This window comes from Coptis chinensis, chromosome 3, assembly GCF_015680905.1.
Source record: "Coptis chinensis isolate HL-2020 chromosome 3, ASM1568090v1, whole genome shotgun sequence".
NCBI lineage: Eukaryota > Viridiplantae > Streptophyta > Magnoliopsida > Ranunculales > Ranunculaceae > Coptis > Coptis chinensis.
This window is the reverse complement of record NC_141458.1, coordinates 29,161,439-29,182,519: the sequence shown is the minus strand read 5'-3', so window position 1 is coordinate 29,182,519 and position 21,081 is coordinate 29,161,439. Positions and strand designations below refer to the sequence as shown.

Here is a 21,081-nt window from a genome sequence, read left to right as displayed (position 1 = left end):
AAATGGTAACTGCTTCATCATATTGAAAACATTCACCTCAATCGAAAGATGGCTAAAGGACATGGACATTGAACCATCGCAGCAGTTTATGAGCGCGTTGGCAGTTGCCAAGAAGGGATGCCCTAAAATGATAGGAATAGAGTCGTTAACAACTTCTGTGTCTAGGATAACGAAGTCTGCTGGATAGTAAAAATCTTGAATTTTAACCAGCACGTTTTCAACCACACCCTTAGAATACTTAATAGAACGATCAGCTAATTACAATGTCATTTTAGTTGGTTGCATCTCATGTAGACCTATTTGTTTATATAGATAATACAGTAGTAAGTTAACACTTACCCAAAGGTCTAATAGAGCAGTTGTCGTGTGAGTATGCCCTAAAGTGCATTATACAGTAAGACGACGAGGGTCCTTGTACTTAATGATTCCATTATATGCAGATAGGGTGGGAAATTGTTCAGTTAAAAAGGCGTCTTTTGGAATGTTTGGTTTCCGCCTAGTATTGCACAACTCTTTTAGAAACTTAGCATGTTATGGTAGTTTTTTAATAACTTCAAGAAAAGGTAGGTTTATCGTTAGATTATTAAAAAATTCCTTAATCTCGTCAAAATTTGTATCCTTGTTTAACATGGCTAGTCTCTGGGGAAACGGTGGTTTCTCTCTATATTTAGCATATGGATCAATAGGAGTTGTAACCTTGGCTGCTTTCCTCTTGGGCTGTGGTTTAACTGGTACTTCTACAGGGGTAGGATATTCAGTTTCTATTTCGGTATCTAGTAACTTTTCATTTTTATTAACCATTGGTGGTGTATCAATGGGCATAGTTACGGCGTTATCAACCACTCTGCCAAAACAGAGAGTGGTGATGGCTTTTAACTCACCTACATTAAAATTAGCATTACTAGAATTACTGGTTACTTCAAAGGCTGTGTTTGGCGTTTTCAGATTTGGTATAGCTTGACCTGGAAACACACCTTTTGGTTGGTTTTTCTCTTGGGTTAATTGTTGTATGGAATGATTAATGGATTGTAAAATATATTGGTTAGCTTGTATGTAGGCTTCGAAACGATCCGGTTGTGAAGGTGTAGTGGCCACATGTGGTGTGACTGGAACTATCTCGTTGATTATTAACGGGTGGGTTGTGATAGTTATTATTAACCGGTACGATACCTCTATTATTATTATTATTATTATTATTATTATTACCTTATCCTTGTCTTTGTCTCGGTGGAGCTTGGTTGTAATTGTTTGCTGGTTTAACATTTTGATTATTAAACCCCGATGGAACAAACATTGTCCAGCTGTGTGGATGGTTGTTTATAGATGAGAGGACAATAGGAGTCGGGATGCTCAGGACTCAAACAGAAATTACATGGAATAGAGTTGACGTTCATGACAAGAGTAAGCTTTTGTTGAACAGAAATAGCTTCTACCTTTTTAGTGAAAGATTCGATTAAAATTTTAAGCTCTGGATCAGATTTAACCTCAAACATACTGGCAACCTTAACTGTGGAAGAAGAATTAGCGGACCGGGGGATGTCATTACCCCCCCCCCCAGTTATTTTGACGTTTAGATTGATCTTCTAAAAACCTATAAGCCTCTGAGGCACCTTTACTAAGGAAACTACCCCCAGTCATTATATCAAGAACCACTTTATGGTGATGTAAAAGCCCTTTGAAAAAGGCACGAACAAGCGTGTCTTTCGCAAGGTTATGATGTGGACACTCGATGAGAAGATCAGTGAAACGATTCCAGGCCTCTGAAAAGGATTCATGAGGATTCTGGTGGAAGAAATGAATCTTTTGAAGCATTTCATCTGTCTTCAACAGTGGGTAAAACTGTTCCATGAACAATTAAACAAGTTTGGCCCATGAGTCCACAGAATTAGGCGCTTGGGCAGTTAACCAAAATGATGCCTTATCGGTTAGGGTGAAAGGAAACACCCTAAGTTTAATTTGTTCCAAACCTACGATAGGATGATGAAATATGGTAAGAACTTGTTCAATCCTATGCATATGTTGATAAGGCTTCTCATGGTCTAAACTATGAAAAACCGGTAACAAATTAAATATATTCGGGGGAATTCAAAAATCCCCCACTGGGTTTGCAAGAATTATGCAAGACTTATGGCTATCGTTAAGAGCCTTATAAAAGTCAGAGAGAGGAGTCTCTGTTTCTTCAGCCATTAATGCAGGTGTAGTGTGTGGTATTCTAGATAGGTGTGTGCATTGACGCTTATGATAAATAACAGAAGATGGTTTATTAGTACCAGACCTTAATTTCATGCAAGGTTAAGGCCAATATGAATATAAACCACTAACAGCAGTCAAAACAACCCTGATATGCTATAATTAAAAACTCTTCTGACAGAAGAGGCGAGGAGTGGAAGAAGGAGTACCTGGAATGCCTCCTTGCTACGCGTTTGAATAGCGTCTTGTATATGCAATCTCAGTGTAGTTACGAAGTTAGAAACACTGAATAACTTGAATGAAGAGAGGTTGAAACTAACCTGTGAAAAATTGGGCTTTCGTCAGATAGGAGGCGGGTGTGCTTGGAAACAGGCTTATGAAGGCGCAGGCGCGCTCTTGCTTTACACAAATTCCAGTAACTTGAGGGCGGGCGCGCTCACGAAATAGAGTACCTATGGCACGGGCGCGCTCAAGGTTTTATTTCGAAAAAAATTATATTCTGAACCAAAAAATCACAGTTAGAACCAAACAAGGGTGGGTGGGTTTAATGGTTTTGGTAGGATCGAAAATACGAACGGAAACAAATCTAAACAAAACTAAGATGGCAGCGGCGCCATTTGATATATGTAAAAACAATAGTTTTACCTACTCTTAACTAGTTATGCTATGAATAAGTAAAACTAAAGCTATTTACTACTCTATGATCAAAGTTCTACTCTCGTTTATCATGCAATATGTGGAGTAGAGAATTTGTTCCACTCTTAGTTTATTTAGACGTAAGTTTCGCTAGTTTAAACTATTCTAACAAAATCAAAGAGAGTAATGGATTATAATTATACTAATATAGTGATTGGACTACTTAAGACGTTTTAACTTATATTATAACAATTAAATACTAAGATGTGAATATGGAGAAGGAATTAGGGGGATTTGATTCCACTTTGATTGATTCCTAATGTGCTAGTGTAGATTATTGCAATCCTAACCAATAAAGATTAAGTATTTGATCCCTAATTATTTATGGCAATCTCTACCAACTAATAATTAGCATGTGAGAAAGTTCAACCCATTCTCATGGCGAATCAACTAACCTACTAGAGTGAAACTCTTAAATACAATAATTCTAACTAACACATCAAGTCTTCATCAAAGCTTCATCAAACCCCTCTAATGGAGGTTTAGCTCAAAGTCATCAGACTATCATTAATAGAGAAATAAGAAGAAGACATAATGAAGAACAATAACTTGGCTTTATTAATCTAATGGAAGAGAGTCTAAGAATTGATAACTATATTAAAAACTAAGTACTGAATAATTAACTAAGTAAAATCTAGGAGAGTTATATGAATTAAATCCTAGGTGAGAATTATTCTAAAAACTAAAACTAAGTCCAAATCTAAGTACCTAAGAGTTATGCCTTAGTTCTCTTTATATAAGAGAGGGCTAGGTCTACAATTTCGTGCATGGGCTTTAGAGCCATGTTTTGGGCCATGAAATCAAGCCCAAAACCTAATTATATATATCCAAAAAGGGATTCTCTGTTAGAAATTACTGCAATAGTCTTTTCGTCCACTTCTGCTCCTCTGATTGGGTCAAGGCTTAGACCATTTGAAATCTCATTCCGATCCGGTCATTTTGACATATAATAGGCCCAATTCCGAAGTCTGAGTCCAAAGATACGGCCTGCAGAAATTCTATTGACTTTTCTGCTCTATTCTACCCGCATTGACTTTGACTTTTCAGCTTTGATCGGGCTTTAAAAATGCTTTTTCTCCTTGAATCTTGGCCTTTAATCACAAAACTTCTTAGCAACCAACCTTTGCTCCTTTATCTCGCAAAAGTGACATATTTCTTCTCATATTCGACTCCAATACCTGAAATACACAAAAGCACGTAAACAATACTAACTCTTATTTATTAATCATATAATTGGTCTAAATGTAATATTATTAAGGGGTTAAAACTATAGTTTTGGACTTTTATCATCTAGGTCGACAAACTCTCCTACGTGAGTAAGTTTTATTCTTGCTAATACTAGAAGTGCCTGAACGCAGTATCATACACTTTTAGCAAGACCCCAAAACTATCCTAACATGCGCAAACGGTGCAATGTATGCTCCAGAAATCGAAATTCAATTTTGCAGGTATAGAGTTTTGAAAACTTTGCTTTTGGTCTATATTTTACTATGCCCTGTTCAGAGGAACAGTTGGGCGCGTAATTGGGATGGCTCTACTGCACGTCTCATAAAAGTAGGTAGTCACTTCACCAAGTGGTGTGCTACCAAGAATCTCACTCGCGATGAATCTGGGGGAGGGGAGTGAGGAAGGTAGTTGGTCCATCGGAATCTGGTAACTGATTACTCTAAATCCTCGTGGCTATATTTTTGTCCTTTTCTGGAGGAGCGTGACTACTTGGGCTTTAGTTGATTGATTTTAACTAATTTTTTTGGTCTAGGGCTTTCAAGAATTAAGCAATGTCCAATTTACCTACATTGGGTAATGACTTCCCAATAGTTGTTATGGCTCGAGTTCACCTTATATGCGCTAATGTAAATTGCAGTGCGGAAAGTAAATTTCAAACAATCACGTAAGCATGCTTGAACACACAAGTATCCTCTTACTTGGGCTTCGATGAGGTTTAGAATTTACCTCTCAAGTCGTGCTTACACGCTGCTTGAAGAGAAGGCGACGTCGGTTGGCACTTAATCTGAGAATCAGGCCCAACCTTTCGAGCTTTACCCTGTTTTAAGTTACAAATAAAAGCCCACTTAAAAAGTCACAAGTTGGGTTTTTGACAATTTATACAACTTTGCCTTCAAGGGCTCAAACTTAAAACTAAACTAAGATTATACTAATCTAATTAACTAGTTTTAGATTAATCTCCTAGATTAACTAGAGTCAATTGGACTTAGAGTGTTGATTACCAAATTGATTCAAAGTGTGTGAGCTATGATCCACAACTTACCTCACACACTTGAACTTCCCAGGGATATTAAAACCCTAATCCCTTGGTAAGTATTAAACTTAAACCAAGTTTAACTCAAGTTCATCATAAGAAATCAATCAAAAACCAAGTTTTTCTTCTTCTTTTTCGTTTTTCTTTTTTATCACTAACTATTACAAACAAATTCCACTGTTTTCTCCTACTTTATTACAAAATCCAGGCTCGAAGTACAAGTACACACTTCAAAACAATCGATACTGGAAAAAATCAAGCATTGGTATGCTGACGTGGCTAAAAGGGTCGCCTCGTGGTCGCCTTCCGTCCGGTCTTAGAAAGAATGTTTGTCGGTTTTTTCGTGTCTTCATCTCCTCTCCTCGGGTTGTTTGTTCCATGACTGATTTGCAAGAAGTAAGTATATGAAACAATAAAAAAAAAATAAAAAATAAAATATATATATAAAAATTTATATATATATATATATATAGGGAGATGAGAATGATGCTCTCTTCTTAGATTCTCAACCAATCACTCTCACTCCTTCAATCCATGACAGCGGCGCCATTTGAAGCTTTAATATTATAGTTAGTATACTTCAAAAGAGTTTAGATTAAGAGTTGAGGTTCATCTTAAATTGTTTAGAGTTTGAGTGAGGGAGATAGAAGAAGAAAGGTAGACTCTAAGCTAATGAACTTAAAAGCTTTGATTGTTGATTAAAATGACTTGAAAACATAAAAGGAAGACTGGTTAAAACATTGAAATGAAACAAACAAACAAACAAACAAGATGAAGATTAAAACAAAGAACAAGTAACAAGTTTATTGAAATAAAGAAAATGAAATAACAAGTTGATTGAAATAAAATAAAACAACAAGAAATTAAAAACATGAATTAAAACAAGAAAAGAAAATAAACAAACCAAATGGTTTGGATCCTAAGACAATGGATGAGTTCTCTCTCCTTTGCTTTTTGATTATATACCTTTATTTTTTCCATTTACAGATTTGTCCTCATCCATTCTAAACTAGACACCTCACCCCTTTCACCTTTGCTTTTGCTTTTGCTTTTTGGTGCCTTCTTGACCAAGATAGGTTTAGGGATAAGTCTTCATAATTTGAAATAAGGGCCTCCATCTTTGGTCTTCTGAATTGAAGATTTTGATTATTGACTTTGACCGTTGACTTTGACTGGTTGACTTGACTTTTTCAGCACTTTTCTATAACAGCTACTGGTCTTTATAATAAGCGTGATTAATGCTCCTTTTGGTGCTAAGACGCAACTTTTATGATAAGTGGTCTGAAATACTCTTTAACCTGAAAAAGGCAGTAAAAGCTATGAGTTATCTTTTCATTAAGCGTAAGAAGGACTGTAATGCAACAATATACGGGTAATAAAATGCACATTTGGGAGCTGATCAGCCTGGCCATTAGTTTGAAAAACTTTTACTATACGTGCTTCAAGGCTATTGAAGGCGCAATTTATACGCGTAGCAAGGACGCTCCAGGTAACACCTTTATACATCCTCAAATTAACTGTCATAGGATTTTATTTCTAGTAATAATCAAGTTATTTTTGCATTCGTTAAGACTTGCCTATTAGACTTCAAACTTACATGAGATTAAGATTTGGTATGCATAAACCTGCCATATTAGTTTATCATAGACGCAAAAATAAATGCCTAACTAGAAATTCACCAATCAACACACACACACACCACCCTAGACCTACCACAACTACATTTGTAGCAATGGGTGAAGAAATAGCAGAGAGACCCCTCTCTGATTTCTATAAAGCTTTAAATGATGGACTTGAGTCTTGCATAATTCTTGCATATACTATGGGAGATTTTTAATCCCCCAATATATTTAATCAAGCACTGTTTTCCATGGGTTAGACCATGAAAAGCCTTATCAACACTTACATAGGATACAACAAGTCATTACTATATTTAATCATCCTAACGTAACACCTGAACAAATAAAGCTAAGGGTATTTGATAAGAGCCCAAACTGTAGTTTTAACTCCTTAATAATATTATATTTAGACCAACTATGTTTATAATAAATAAGAGTTGGTACTGTTTATGTACTTTTGTGTATTTCATGTCTTGGAGTCAAATATGTGAAGAAATATGTCACTTTTGCAAGAGAAAGGAACAAAGATTAGTTCCTAAGAAGTTCAATGGTCAAAGCCCAAGTTTCAAGGAGAAAAAACATTTTTAAAGCCCAGTCAAAGCTGAAAAGTCAAAGTCAACGCGGGCAGAAATAGAGCATAAAAGTCAACAAAACTTCCGCAGGCTGTATCTTTGGACTCAGACCTCGGAATTGGGCCTATTATATGTCAAAACGACTGGCTCGAAAAGAGATATCTAATGGTCTAGGCCTTGATCCAATCAAAGAATTAAAAGTGGATGAAAAGTCTATTGTAGTAATTTCCAGTAGAGACACTCTTTTTGGACTTAAGTAATTAGGTTTTGGGCTTGATTTAATGGCCCAAAACATATAGCTCCAAAGCCTATACACAAAATTATAAACCTAGCCATCTCCTATATAAAGAGGACTAAGGCAAAACTCTCTCTACCTCACCCCTTAGTTAATTAATTTATCTCTCTCTTCCATTAGTTATTTAATTTAGTCTAAACCTAGTTTTATGTTTTATTAGCCTAGCCACCATTAATACAATTCAAGTTAATTTCAATTCAAGTATTCTTTTAATTATGTTTTCTTATTCTTTTTATGTATTCCATGATAATCAAATGAACCATAGCTAAACCTCCATTAGAGGGGTTTGATTGAAGCTTTGATGAAGACTTGATGTGTTAGTATAGAATAGTTGTATTAAAGAGCTTCAATTCTAAAGGGCAGTTTATTCACCATGAGAATGGGTTTCAACTTCCTCTCATACTAATTATTAGTTTGTTAGAGATGCCAAAATAATTAGGGATAAAAAGACATAACCTTTATGTTAAACCTTGTGTGAAAACATAAAGATTAGGGTTGCAACAAACTCCATACTAGCATGTTAGGGATTAATCAAGGTGGATATCAAATCTCCCTTCTTATATTCAATCTTATTATTCAATTTCCATAGTTTAAATTAGAATATCTTAAATCATAGTTTTCACCATATTAGTTATATTCACAATAATTACTCTCAAGTTTGTTGAATTATTAATCACTAGTAAAATTAGTTATGTTCTAAGCAATTAGGAGTTGAACGAATTCTGACTCCAGTTTTATTATATGATAATCGAGAGTAGAAATTTGATAACAAAAGATTAAGTAGTTTTTACTTCTGCCTAGTTTAAATTAGCTAAGATATGGTAAAAGTTTGTTTTTAGAACTATCAGTGTTTCCTTTCACCCTAGCTGACAAAGCAGCATCTTGGCTAACAACACAAAAGCTGAACTCTGTCGACACATGGGAAAAACTAGTTGAATTATTTATGGAACAATTTTACCCACCATAGAAGACTGATGAGATGCTATCACATATTCATTTATTTCCCCAAAAGCCTCAAGAATTCTTTTCTGAGACTTGGAATCGTTTCACTGATCTTCTAGTAGAATGTCCCCATCATAATCTTGGTAAAGATACACTAGTTCCTGCCTTTTTCAAAGGCCTATCCCAACACCATAAGGAGACTTTAAATATAATGAACGGAGATACTTTCTTAAGTAAAGGAGCCACAGATGCGTATAACTTCTTAGATAATCAATCCAATAAAAGTAACAACTGGGGAGGTAACGATTACTCCCGCTCCACTTTGTCTTCTTCAACAGTTAAGGCAACTAGTATGTTTGAGGTAAAACAAGATCCTAAACTTAGAACTTTAATTGAATCCTTCACTTGTAAGGTCGATGCCCTCTCTATCAATAAACAAGAAGTGAAACTCACTCCTGTCATGAACATAAACTCTCCTCGTTGTAATTTCTATTTTAGTTTTGAGCATGCCGACTTCTATTGTCCTCTTGTCTATGAACAACCACTACCACAACCAGACAATATCTGCACTTTTAATAACAACCCTAACACACTGGTTGCTAGACAATGTCTGTTTTAGATTTTAGACATATTGCCTTATGCAACACCATATACAAGTGCATGTCTAAAGTTATCACTAATAGATTGAAATTGGTGATTAATGATTTGGTTTACTCTAATCAATCAGCTTTCATCCCTGGCAGGTCCATTCAGGACAACATCTTACTGTCTCATGAGCTTTTGCGAGGATTTGAGCGAAAACATGGTACTCCGAGGTGTTCTATTAAAGTGGATATAAGGAAAGCTTATGATACGGTTAGCTGGGACACTATTCAAATCATGATGAATACTTTCAAGTTCCCCCCTGCTATATGTAATTAGATCTAGATGTGTGTATCCTCTCCTTCCTATTCAGTTATGATCAACGGCTCTGCAGAAGGTTTCTTTCCTGGTGTCCGAGGCTTGAGACAAAGAGATCATATGTCTCCATATTTATTTGTTTTGGTCATGGAAATCCTCAGTTGTATTCTTCTAAGGAGTATCAATGAGAAGAGAATCCAATTTCATCCGAGGTGCAGAAGAGTGAGACTTTCACATTTGGCCTTCGCTGACGATGTTCTTCTCTTTCGTAAAGGGGATAGTAACTCTATCCTGGGAGTTAAAGAATGTCTAGCAGAATTTGGGAGGGCCACAGGCCTTAGTATTAACACTCACAAAACTATCATCCTTACCAGCACTCTAAATCATCAAGATGTTTTATCTCTAGCTTCTCTTTTAGGAGTCGAGTTGGTAAACCTCCAGTTTGGTACTTAGGACTCCCTCTGATCTCAGGGAGGTTGGGTATAAGAGAATGTCAACCATTAATTGAAAGAGTTACTCAAAAGGTCACTAATTGGAAAGCTCGACAACTCTCTCACACCGGTAAAGCTATGTTGATCAAGTCAGTACTCTTATCTTTCCACGTTTTCTGGGCGAGAATGTTCGTTCTGCCTAAAACGGTTATGGAACAAGTGGAGAAAATCTGTGCTCGGTTCTTATGGTCTTCTAATGGTTTGCATAAAGTTTTTCATCATGAGAGTTGGTGCACTATGAGTAAACAAAAAAAGGAGGAGGTCTTGGGTTCTTAAGTCTGCATAGATTTAATCGACCAGCCTACTGTGGTTTGGTCTACAAGGTAGTTGTCAAGGAAGACACTGTATGGGTAGATTGGACTTGGCAGAAACAAATAAAATAACAATTCTTCTGGACTATGAATACCCTGAAGGATTGCTCTTGGACTTGGCAAAATGTTCTAAATGCTAGAAAGGATGTTATGAAGCTTATCAAGTATACAATTGCTGATGGTGACAACACCCTTTTTTGGCATGATATTTGGTGTGGTTCTTCACCTCTCTTGTTTAATGCTGAAACTGTGTCAGCATGGCAACTCCCTCTAAATACCAAGGTTAGCTACTTGTTAGATAATGGGCAATGGAACAACCTAGTGTTACAAATGCCAAACTCAACTCTGAAGAAAGAAATACTTTCCACCTGCGTCCAAAGGCATCTCCCTCAGGACAAAATTGTGTGGACTCCCCACCAGAGTAGAATCTACACCTCTTGTAGTGCCTATATTGCTCTTAGTCCAGAAAGGAATGAAGTGTGATGGTCTAGTTTTGTGTCGGGGAAGTGGGTATTGCCAAGGCATTCCTTCACATGTTGGTAACTTTTCTCCAATAGCATACCTACCCAAGATCGTCTGGTGCAGAAGAAAGTGTTAACTTATTCAGTCTGTTGTCTCTGCAATAACATTAGAGAACACTCTAAGCATCTGCTCTTCGAGTGTCCTTACTCCCAGCAGGTCATTTCCAAAATCAAACAACTTCTTGGCATCGTGACTGATTCGAGATCTGCTAATCGAGAATGATCCTTTATCTTCAGGCTTTGTAAAGGAAGTCTATAAAGTCTACATATGTACTGCAATATATGCGTTATGGAAAGAGAAAAATGGTCGTAGGTTTCAAGGTTCTTCCAAGACTACTTCAGTTCTCTTTAACAAACTGGTAAGGGACCTCAAAAACTATCTAGTAGTTCTGAAGCCTACCCTAAAAGTCGCGCCTGTGTCAAGAGACTTGAATGACATACTTGGACTTAACATGCAGTTCAAGCCCAAAGGTCTTAACAGATGTTCTTGGGATCCTCCCTTAGAGAATCGAGTTAACTTAATACAGATGGTAGCTTGAGTAGTCGTGGAACTGGGCATGGTGGAATGATCAGAGATAGATTTGATCAGGTTGCAGCTTACACAGGAAGTGGAGGAATGCTATTGGTTCTTTTCCAAGAACTTTTGGCAATTGAAGTCGGGTTAAAAAGATGTCTATATGAGGGGCTTTTGAAAGTAGAAGTTGACTCAGACTCTTTAAGAGCAGTTAACGTGATTAACAAGCAAGAAAAGCCTCTTTGGTACTACCTGGACATAGTTTTGGCTATCCAACATTTGTGTCCTCTTTTCGAGTTCATCTCTTTTGTCATGTAGTCAGAAAAACTAACCGGGCAGTGGACTTTTTAGCTTCTATTAGCCAGGTCTTTGATGTAAACTTTTCTTCCTTTATACCACCCCTTGATGAAACCCTTAACAATATTGTTGAAGAGGATGCTCAAGGGAGAGTTTATGTAAGAATTTCTTAAGTAATACAACAGGTGAGGGCCTACCAAACCCTAGCTTAACCCAAAAAAAACAACCCTAACACACAATGGAGGCCAAACATTAATTATAATCTACAACAACAAGCTACACCTCCAGGTTTTAATAATCAAAATGTTAGGCCCACTACAAACTTCCACCAATTTAACCAACATCTAGGACAAGAACAATTAGGTGACCAGAATATAAGTTTAGTGCCCATGACCCAAAACTATCAAAATCATAACTTAACATTAACACTCAACAAACCTTAGTTCCAATAACCCCTCCTATTATCGCACAACTGGCTAACCCATCAAAAGATGACTTATTATTAACCATGATACAAAACCAACAATAACAAAATAATATGATACAAGCATTGTGCCAAAAGGTACTTAACCTGTCTCCTAACCAAAATAATAACCAAACAGACATGTTTCCAGGTCAAGTTGTGCCTAATCCTAAATCAACAAACACTGCCTTCGAAGTAAACAGTATTCAATGTAATGGTAATATAAACAAAGAGGACCTACAAGCAATCACTACCCTTCGTTCGAGTAAAATAGTTGATAACCAAGTAACTATGCCTAAAGATCGCCTGCAAACTAAGAATGAAACCATACCAAATACTGTCATAGAAACTGAAGACCCTACAACTGTAGAAGCTCCACTCCAACCACAACCAAAAGGTAAAACCTTATAAGACTCCATAATAGAAAGTTATTATCATACACCTGTAGAGGTTCCAATATGGAAACCTAGTTGAAAAACGACAAAAGATAAATACAAGGTTAATAATATTGTTGACCCTTATGCTAAGTATAGAGAAAAACCACCATTTTTCCAGAGACTAGTTGTGTCTAAAAAGGACGAGAATTTTGATGAGATTAGGAAAGTGTTTAAAAATCTGACTATAAACCTACCTTTTCTATATGCTATAAAAAGTCTACCGGGACACGCTAAGTTTTTAAAAGAGTTGTGCACTACGAAGAGGAAAACCAACATACCCCAAGAAGCCTTCTTAACTGAACAGTATCCTTCCTTATCTTAACATAATGGAATTATTAAGTATAAGGACCCTGGTCATCCTACTATACAATGCACCTTAGGCGATAACTTCATAACAACTGTACTATTAGACCTAGGGGAGAGTGTTAACTTACTCCCTTTTTATTTATATAAACAGCTAGGTCTCCATGAACTTAAACCGACCAAAATAACTTTGCAGTTAGCCGATCGTTCTATTAAGTATCCCAAAGGCATAGTTAAAAACATTCTAGTTAAAATTCAGGATTTTTACTACCTATCCGACTTCATTATTCTTGACATAGAAATTGCTCATGATTTTATTTCCATCATCTTAGGCCGCCCTTTCTTGGCAACTGGCAATGCCCAAATCAATTATCGGGATGGATTAATGACTCTTTCCTTTGGCAATATGTCTGTGGAGGTTAACATGTTTAGACTCAAGCAGAGACAACTAGGTTTGCCTGTAGAAGGAAAAGTGAAGTCCATTGAGAGTTTTGTATCTCACATTGGTACGATCGATTTTGTCCCCACCCTAGTAGATACCCCTCTTAGGGAAGAAGACAGAGATCACAATTTTGACTCCCTAAACATAATTGAAATAGATGAAGAATTTTCCACCTTGTCTTCCGACCCTATGGGAGATGTAGTCAATCTCACAATAGAAGATATAAATGAATTCCTCAAAGATGCAGATGAATAGCACAATTATATGGATGCAAACAACCTAGATGAGAAATTCGATGAGTTTCTAAGAGCCTGTGATGATCCACCCTCTCAAGAACTACCTAAAGCACCACCCGACCACCATCCGGCCACTTGAGCTAATCCCTAATAAATACCAATCATTAATTTACTACCACCTCAATTCCCCTCGCTCCACCTTTTTAAAGGCACCTTCAGTTTGCATTAAACCTTCTTGTTTCTCATATGCTTTATGACTTTCTAAACCCATCTAGTGAAAAAGTAATACCCAAGGACAAGCCACCTGACACTTTCTCATTTTTTCTATTCCTTCCTTCTAAAACTTATCCATATTCCAAGTATTTTCCACAACCATCCATTTTCTCACGATCATTTACTTGGAGACCCTTTCGTTGGAGGATAAAGAAGAAATTGCATCCATTTTTGTTGAAGCTTATTTGCAGGTTAAAATCCCAAAATTGCCAGATACATTAGAAGCAAGAAATCTTAGTGAGAAGATTGGCATTGAAGCTGAATTCAAGATGGAAGTAATCAAATTGTGTCCTTGGATCCCCCATCATTGGAAGGTTTAAACTAAACACAGATGGAGCATTAAATGACGTTGGAAATGGTCATGGTGGATTAATTAGGGATTGCCATGGTGAGGTCGTTGTTACATTTTCTGGTACTAGAGGCACGAAGGCAGTCATCTTTCAGGAGCATAAAGCTATTGAGTAAGGTCTCATCATTTGCCTATCTATGAATTTGAAATGCATTGAAGTGTCCTCTGATTCTCTTAGAGTGGTTCAGTCCGTCAATAAGATTGAGAAACCTCCATGATTCTGTGAAGACTTGGTTGCAGCTATATCCAAGTTGTATGGCCAATTCACTTATATCTCCATAGCCCACGAGTTTAGAGAAACAAACAAAGCTGCAGACTATTTGGCTTCTCTTAGTTGTAATGTAGAATCTCCGTCTCTAGTTGTTTTTATCCCTCCTTTTGATAGAGTTCTTCAATATCATGTAGAGAAGGATGTTCTAGAGTACAATATGTAAGACATGTTTCTTGATATATAATACAGGTAGGGGTCTGTCTAACCCTAGCTTTTTTTTTTTTTTTTTAAAAAGAAGAAATTGCATGCTCGATTAGGTTCTAGATCCATTAGACTACACTCTCATTCCGCTAAGCCACGTCATAAAAAATATTGGTGCTTAATTTTGTTTGGGGTGCTTTTTGTGTTAACTATTTATGGAAAAATCCACAACTATTTCAGTTGTTGATATATGGTAAATTGCATGTTAATACATATATTTTAGATAAAGTCTCAAGTATCTGACTATAAAAGACTCATAGCATTCTTCGGTGTACTCTATTCCAATATTATATTATGGGAGTACACCATGAGTTTCATTTTTAATTCTTTATCGTAATTTTGTTTTTCCAAAAATCAAATATATAAAAATAAAAATAAAAATAAATTAACATAAACATGTATTAGTAAGTCTAGGGAATCTAACTTTAAAATACCTCAGTTTTTGTAACATGCCACCTTAATGAAGTATATGCCACAAAAAAATTTCAAACTTAAAAAAGAGTTTCAAATTTTTTTTGGGGGTGGCGTATTTTGGTCTTTCATTTCAAAACTTTTTACCACCTTTTGCCTATCATATTTATTCCAGTAGAGTCTAGGTTAGTTAGTTACGTAATTTAATCCTGCTATTGAATTAATTCATGAACCCCCCCTTCTCCCAAATTGTTTGGGGGTGGTATATTTAATTTTAGCACATTGTATGTTCACATATTAGAATTGCATGTATAAATATCGAATTATAGAACCCTTGGGCCTTGTTGATTTAATTATGATGCATAATATAATTAGGTACCTTAATTTCATAGAATTTCCCTATTTTATGGAATTTCGGAAGCTAATTCTATAGGAGCCATGATATGCGCATGCTTGATTTGTGAACATATGATATTATTTTTTTTCTGTTAGAGTTCGCTTATGTCCCAAGCGTTATTTATTATTTCATGTTATCCCAATAACGGGTAAAACTCATATAAGAGTTTTGTATGTTTTTATTTCTTTATAATAGTATAGATTAACCTTCTTTTTCAGGTGCTCCCATTTACAAGCATGTTTCTATGTTACTCTCTATCCTTTATTTTCATTCCATATTTTGGGGACAAAGCATGATTCTATTTGGGGGTGGTATAAAAACATATTATAAATGTTTAAACACATATTAGGTTGTATATTACGTATTATTTGTCGTATAAAAAGTATAAAATCATAAAAATAGTTATACTATGCACTTAGTGATAATGATATTGTTCTTTTCTCCATGATGATATTAGTCTAGAAATCTCATGTAGTACTTGAATTAGGATTTAATTTTTGAAACTTAGATTAATATTTAGGTAATAGTCATTGCATCTTTTCATGAACATCTTGCATGAGCATCTACGATTGTACTTGGCAGTATTTTTCTAAGACCTAGGTTAGAGTACTTAATACATATCTTGTGAGCATCTAGCCTAAAAGTCTTATAAGAGTGAAATATCTAAATGATGACACAAGGGAGAAGTCAAATCCGAGTAGAGAAATCACACATTCACTTGCTTGATCATCATACCATATCCTAAGCAAGAATTTAGGCCATCTTTAAATCGATATAACCATAAATTCTTACCTAAGTATATTTTCCGCTAGTCGCCCCACTGAGCCTTTCATTAGCTTTTTCACAAACCACAAATTCTTTACTCAATAAAACAAAATAAAAAATAAAATCAGCCTACCTATCTGGATAAGTCTGAGAAATAGGATGAGTGAAGAAAATAAGAGAGAAAAACCTGTGTAAACAAAAATTAGTTAGTTGTTTCAAAAGAAAAAGACAATAAAAGAAAGTTTCCATCCAAAGAAAATAAAAATAAAAATAGAAATAGAAATAAAATAAAAAGTTAGAACTCCAAAAAACATAATCAAATGAGTTAAAAACCAAAAACAAAAAGGCTAAGCATGGAAACAAAGTGTAGAAACAAAATAAGAACAAGGTTTTCTCTAGATACATATTTTGAATACCCTATTATCTCAGACTTGTCTTTTTGAATATCAATTTCCTTCCTTCCTTAACCATCACATATACCCCGTATCACCTAATAAAGACATCTAGCTCAGTTAGGAATAGGTTGGTGTGATAGTAAGTGGTAGATGTGTTTGATCGACTTCGGCTTTCTTAGGTTGTCATTGAGATCGTGAGGAAACGTGTGCCCACTTCACACTAGAGTTAGCAAACTTGAGTGGAAAAATCAAAGTATTATGTGTCTTGACACATTCTTTGTGAGAACCTACTTAGGCACGCTACCCAAAAGTTTCAGAAACAGACCTGCCATTGCATTTTATAGCATAGTTCATTGTATAGTTGTTTATCTTAATATGATTTGATTAGTATGCATATATTAATTTAGGAGTTAGATTGATGATCCTTGTTTAACTACTAGTGAGATGTATAGATTCTGAGATAAAATTAGGGGACAATTACTTTTATTATTTAGTCGTTGTAGTATAAATGAAGTTTGTGAGTATCTTCTCTGAAAAACTCTCATGAGGCTATAACTCGTCCACCAGGAAATTCCTAGTGGTTTAAAGCATTATTGCATATGGTCAAATACAATCACACTCTGCAAAATGAGATTAATTATGACCACATTTTTTGCCATTTATCTATTTTGATTTCTCATCTTTGCTTGAAGACAAGCAAAATGTTATTTGGGGGTGGTGTGATAAGCACCCAAAAGTGTAATTTAAACTCCTTAATAGTATTCTATTTAGGCCAATTATGTTTATAATAAATAAGAGTTAGTAATGTTTATGTGTTTTTGTGTATTTCAGGTCTTGAAGTTGTTTATGTTCTTAAAGATGTCATTTTGCATGGAAAACGAGTCAAGATGATTGCTAGAAGAGTTTTATGTTTAAAGCCCAAGAATCAAGAAGAAAAAGCATTTTCAAGTTCAGTCAAAGCTGGGAAGTCAAAGTCAATTCGGGTAGAAAAAAAATAGAAAAGTCAACAGAACTTCAAATGGGAGAATCTTTGGACTCGGGCCTCGGAATTGGGCCTATTTTATGTCAAAGCGACCGGCTCGGAACCAGCTTTCAAAGGGACCCGGTCTTGCCCCAGTCAGAGATGTAAAAGTGGACGAAAAAGGCACTAAAGTAATTTCCAACATCTGTGGCCTCTTTAAACTTAACCTAATAGACTTTGAGCTCACTTTAGATGCCCAAAGTCTCTCTTTTTAGCCCATGCATGAAAATGTAACCCTAACCATCTCCTATATAAAGAAGATTAAGGCTAAACTTATTCACTCCTTCCTTCCCTTAGTCTCTAATTAGTTTAGAATAATTTAGTTTAGGTTTAGTTAAGTAAATTAGGGTTAACATTGTAGCGCGCCTCCATTAAAACCTTATCAAATAAAGCTTTAGTTCATCATATTCAATTCTTGTTTTATTATTTATGTCTTTAATTCACTGTTTTAGATTAATAAATCCAATTAAACAATGCTAAACCTCAATTAGAGGGGCTTTATGAAGCCATATGAGAATGATTAGCCATTAGTTTACTATTGTTTTGCGTAAAGAACTTCAAGTTCTTCGTTGTAAGTGTCTAGAGATAGAGCTCATAACGGATAACTAGAGTTTAAAGTCACCATCAAAGAGATTTGTGGTGGAGCTAAACTCTCATGCTAGTGAAGCCTTGATCCGAGACGACTTGGTGTTCACTAGGGATCAAACAAGCGATTCGATAACTAACTAATAGTCAATCGAATCGCGTGATGGATTACCTCTCTCTATATCTTCTCTCATCATTTAAATCTACTGTTTCGTATCTGTTATCTACTATTTTTACATTATAAATTGTTTCCCCATTAGTTAATAGTTGTTTAGTCTAGATTCGTTTTAAGTACGTACAAGCAAGAGTGGTTCGAACACGACTACTCTCCTCTTCAACACATGTTTAGAGAGTATAATTATATAGAATGATTAGAATGATTTTAGCATGTTAGAACTACTTTTTTCACATCTAATTCATTTCTCTTGTCAACACCCTATGCCAACTCAGATAAACCTAAATGCCTACTATCCACGTGTTTCCCATAGACACATGTCTCTTATCTCAATCGCAGTACACCCGTACTCATTAGTACACGTGTCGCATCAGATGTACACTCTGAATGACTATAAAATTCACCCTCTAAGAGCTATGTATGGCTTGATCCCAGTCTCACTTATACAGTGCTGGATACGTAGGCATCTTTCTTATTCATGAATAGCATCCATTAACACCAAACAAAACCATCCCCTCTTTATGATTCTAACTTAAGAGCTAAGAGCTAAGTCTTAATCTTTAGTGTAAATTTAGACATTTACACTACGGAATTATCGATATAGATTAGCATTTGTTCAAAATAAATTCAGATACAAATGAAATGTTCATGCAAATGTGCAATGGTACAATTTTACTATTTTACTATTGGTGGGCATTGGATGTGGTCCGCTTTGTGCAATCCCCCCACCCGGCACCAAAAGGTAGATGCCAATGTGATATTTTGTGTTACCAGAAGTTACAGATTTCAGCAAGATCTCATCAGCACAATGAGCATGCACTTCATAGTGTCCCGCCCATTTGACACCCCACGTCGTACACTCATACTCGTAGGAACTTGGGCTTAGCCGCTTTGGTGTCTTGCTAAATTGCATTTTTGTTCATTAGGGTTGCATACTGGAGTAGAGCAAGTCGGCAAACTAGTTTTTGAAGAGTTGTTTAGGCAGTGTTTGTTATATCATAATATAGATGATTATATAAACTCCACTAAAACGAACTCCACCAATAATTAAAATAATTAATTAGAAATTACTTTTTGGTAGAGATGTTCTCTTCACAATAGAGATTATCTTCACAAAAAAACAACTAATTGGAAGATTTTTAATTTTGTTAAAATTTGTTTAGAATGTTATGGAGTTATCTAAGGGTTCATATTATTCTAATTTTAATACAACTTTTGACAAGGTTGATCAAATTCAATTAAACTGAATTTTTGTGGAGGTGTTTTTCATTATGTGATGTATATTTCTACCAAAAATTAGCTCTTAACTCATCTTGTAAGTCGGACTATTCGAGATAGAATAACTTTGGAATCACTATTAGGTGGAATTCATATAACCATACCCTATCATAATATATCCACGTAGAATCGTAGAACTAACTACACTTCCAAAGATCACATATGATCTTAAAAAAGGTTAATTATGGGTGGTGTCCAGTCACTCAAGTGTGTACTGGTTAATTATGGGCGGATAGAAATGTTCAGCTGAAGACCTGAAGTGGATTCAATGAGATCAGATTTTACTAGTAGTCTAGTAGTACTGTTTCGTTTTGGGAATGTTTTCATGTCACACGAAGTGATGGGTGTGGTACAATAAACAAATTAGTCAGAGAGATGACACACAGACACAGTTGGGCAGAAGCCAGAAGTTGTTTGCCATCATAACTATGTAAAGCTGGAACTAACGAGTTGCTGCAACCACAAGCATGATGCAATTCTAGTTGTCTCTTCTTAACTAACGGTCACTTTGCTTGCATAAAACAGAAACATCTCATGGCCTACTTACGCACCCGTGACTGTGAGAACTGCCTCACCTACCATTGCAAGGTAAAAGTAGATCTAAATGATCGCGACTAACCTGCTTTGTGTATAGAATTTGTTAGCATTTCCACCCTATACCTCTTCACCTATTGAAATTGTATCAGTCTAATTCATGACCATCAAGATGACATGTCTTCAGGACCGAGATAGCGTAAGGTAGGAGAAAGAGGGAGCACGTGATCCAGTCTACGAATCATGTAAAGGGCGCAGAATCTGGAGGGACGCGGAATCTGGAGGGACATAAGGACCAGTGTGGTTTCAGTGACCCAAAAGGAGGCAGAATAGTGAAGGGGCATATGGGAGTACAATATAAAGCCGCGATATATCAAGAGATAGTTGGACAATTAGTGGTCGTGGGACTAGAAAGAAAATCATGGGATAAGGGAGCGGGTAGCGGTTAGAGAGAGAGAGAGAGAGGTGGTTAGAAGATATATAAAAGAGGAGAAAAGGAGGAGGAGAGAAAGGAGAACTACGGCACAGCTTGATTCTCCCTTAAGGAGGTATGTAGACAACTCAATGGGTTCAGCTGATCCATAAAAACCACGAGTATTTATCGTCGTCAAGACGAAATCGAGGAGTAGAAATGTGTAAGGTGTGAGGGTATGAACTGGGTTCATATATAAATGTTTAAGTCACATTCAAGTTTCAAGGTTAATCCAACCTATAATGGGCCAAATAGCAAACTTCATGAAATCCTCCACATAGGTACAAGGCATGTCATTTTAAATAAATCTCAACGTTCGGCATTTTGTGTTTTTACCTCTAACTTGCCCCTAATTTGGCTAGATCGAATCATATATCTTAATCATCCATTGCCACATATACTGACATAGACCTTTAGATTCGTCGTCATACATAAGTCTTTGGTTGCACATGGACTAGTTATTTG

At 35.9% G+C, this 21,081-nt stretch overlaps 1 long non-coding RNA gene and 1 other non-coding gene across 3 annotated transcripts; one reads left to right on the top strand and one right to left on the bottom strand.

The window, feature by feature from the left end:
- Positions 1-1,708: 1,708 nt before the first annotated feature.
- Positions 1,709-1,812, top strand: LOC147509054 (small nucleolar RNA R71). The gene has a single exon (XR_015219678.1). It is a non-coding gene; the product is annotated as a small nucleolar RNA R71 (small nucleolar RNA).
- Positions 1,813-5,924: 4,112 nt separating this feature from the next.
- Positions 5,925-20,810, bottom strand: LOC147509053 (uncharacterized). 2 transcript variants are annotated; one of them, XR_015218351.1, is made up of 3 exons: positions 20,230-20,800; positions 16,184-16,343; positions 5,925-6,444 (listed from the first exon to the last, which is right to left on the bottom strand). It is a non-coding gene; the product is annotated as an uncharacterized LOC147509053 (long non-coding RNA). The 2 variants fall into 2 exon arrangements; XR_015218350.1 differs by lacking the exon at positions 16,184-16,343 and having other exon boundaries at positions 20,230-20,810.
- Positions 20,811-21,081: the final 271 nt, after the last annotated feature.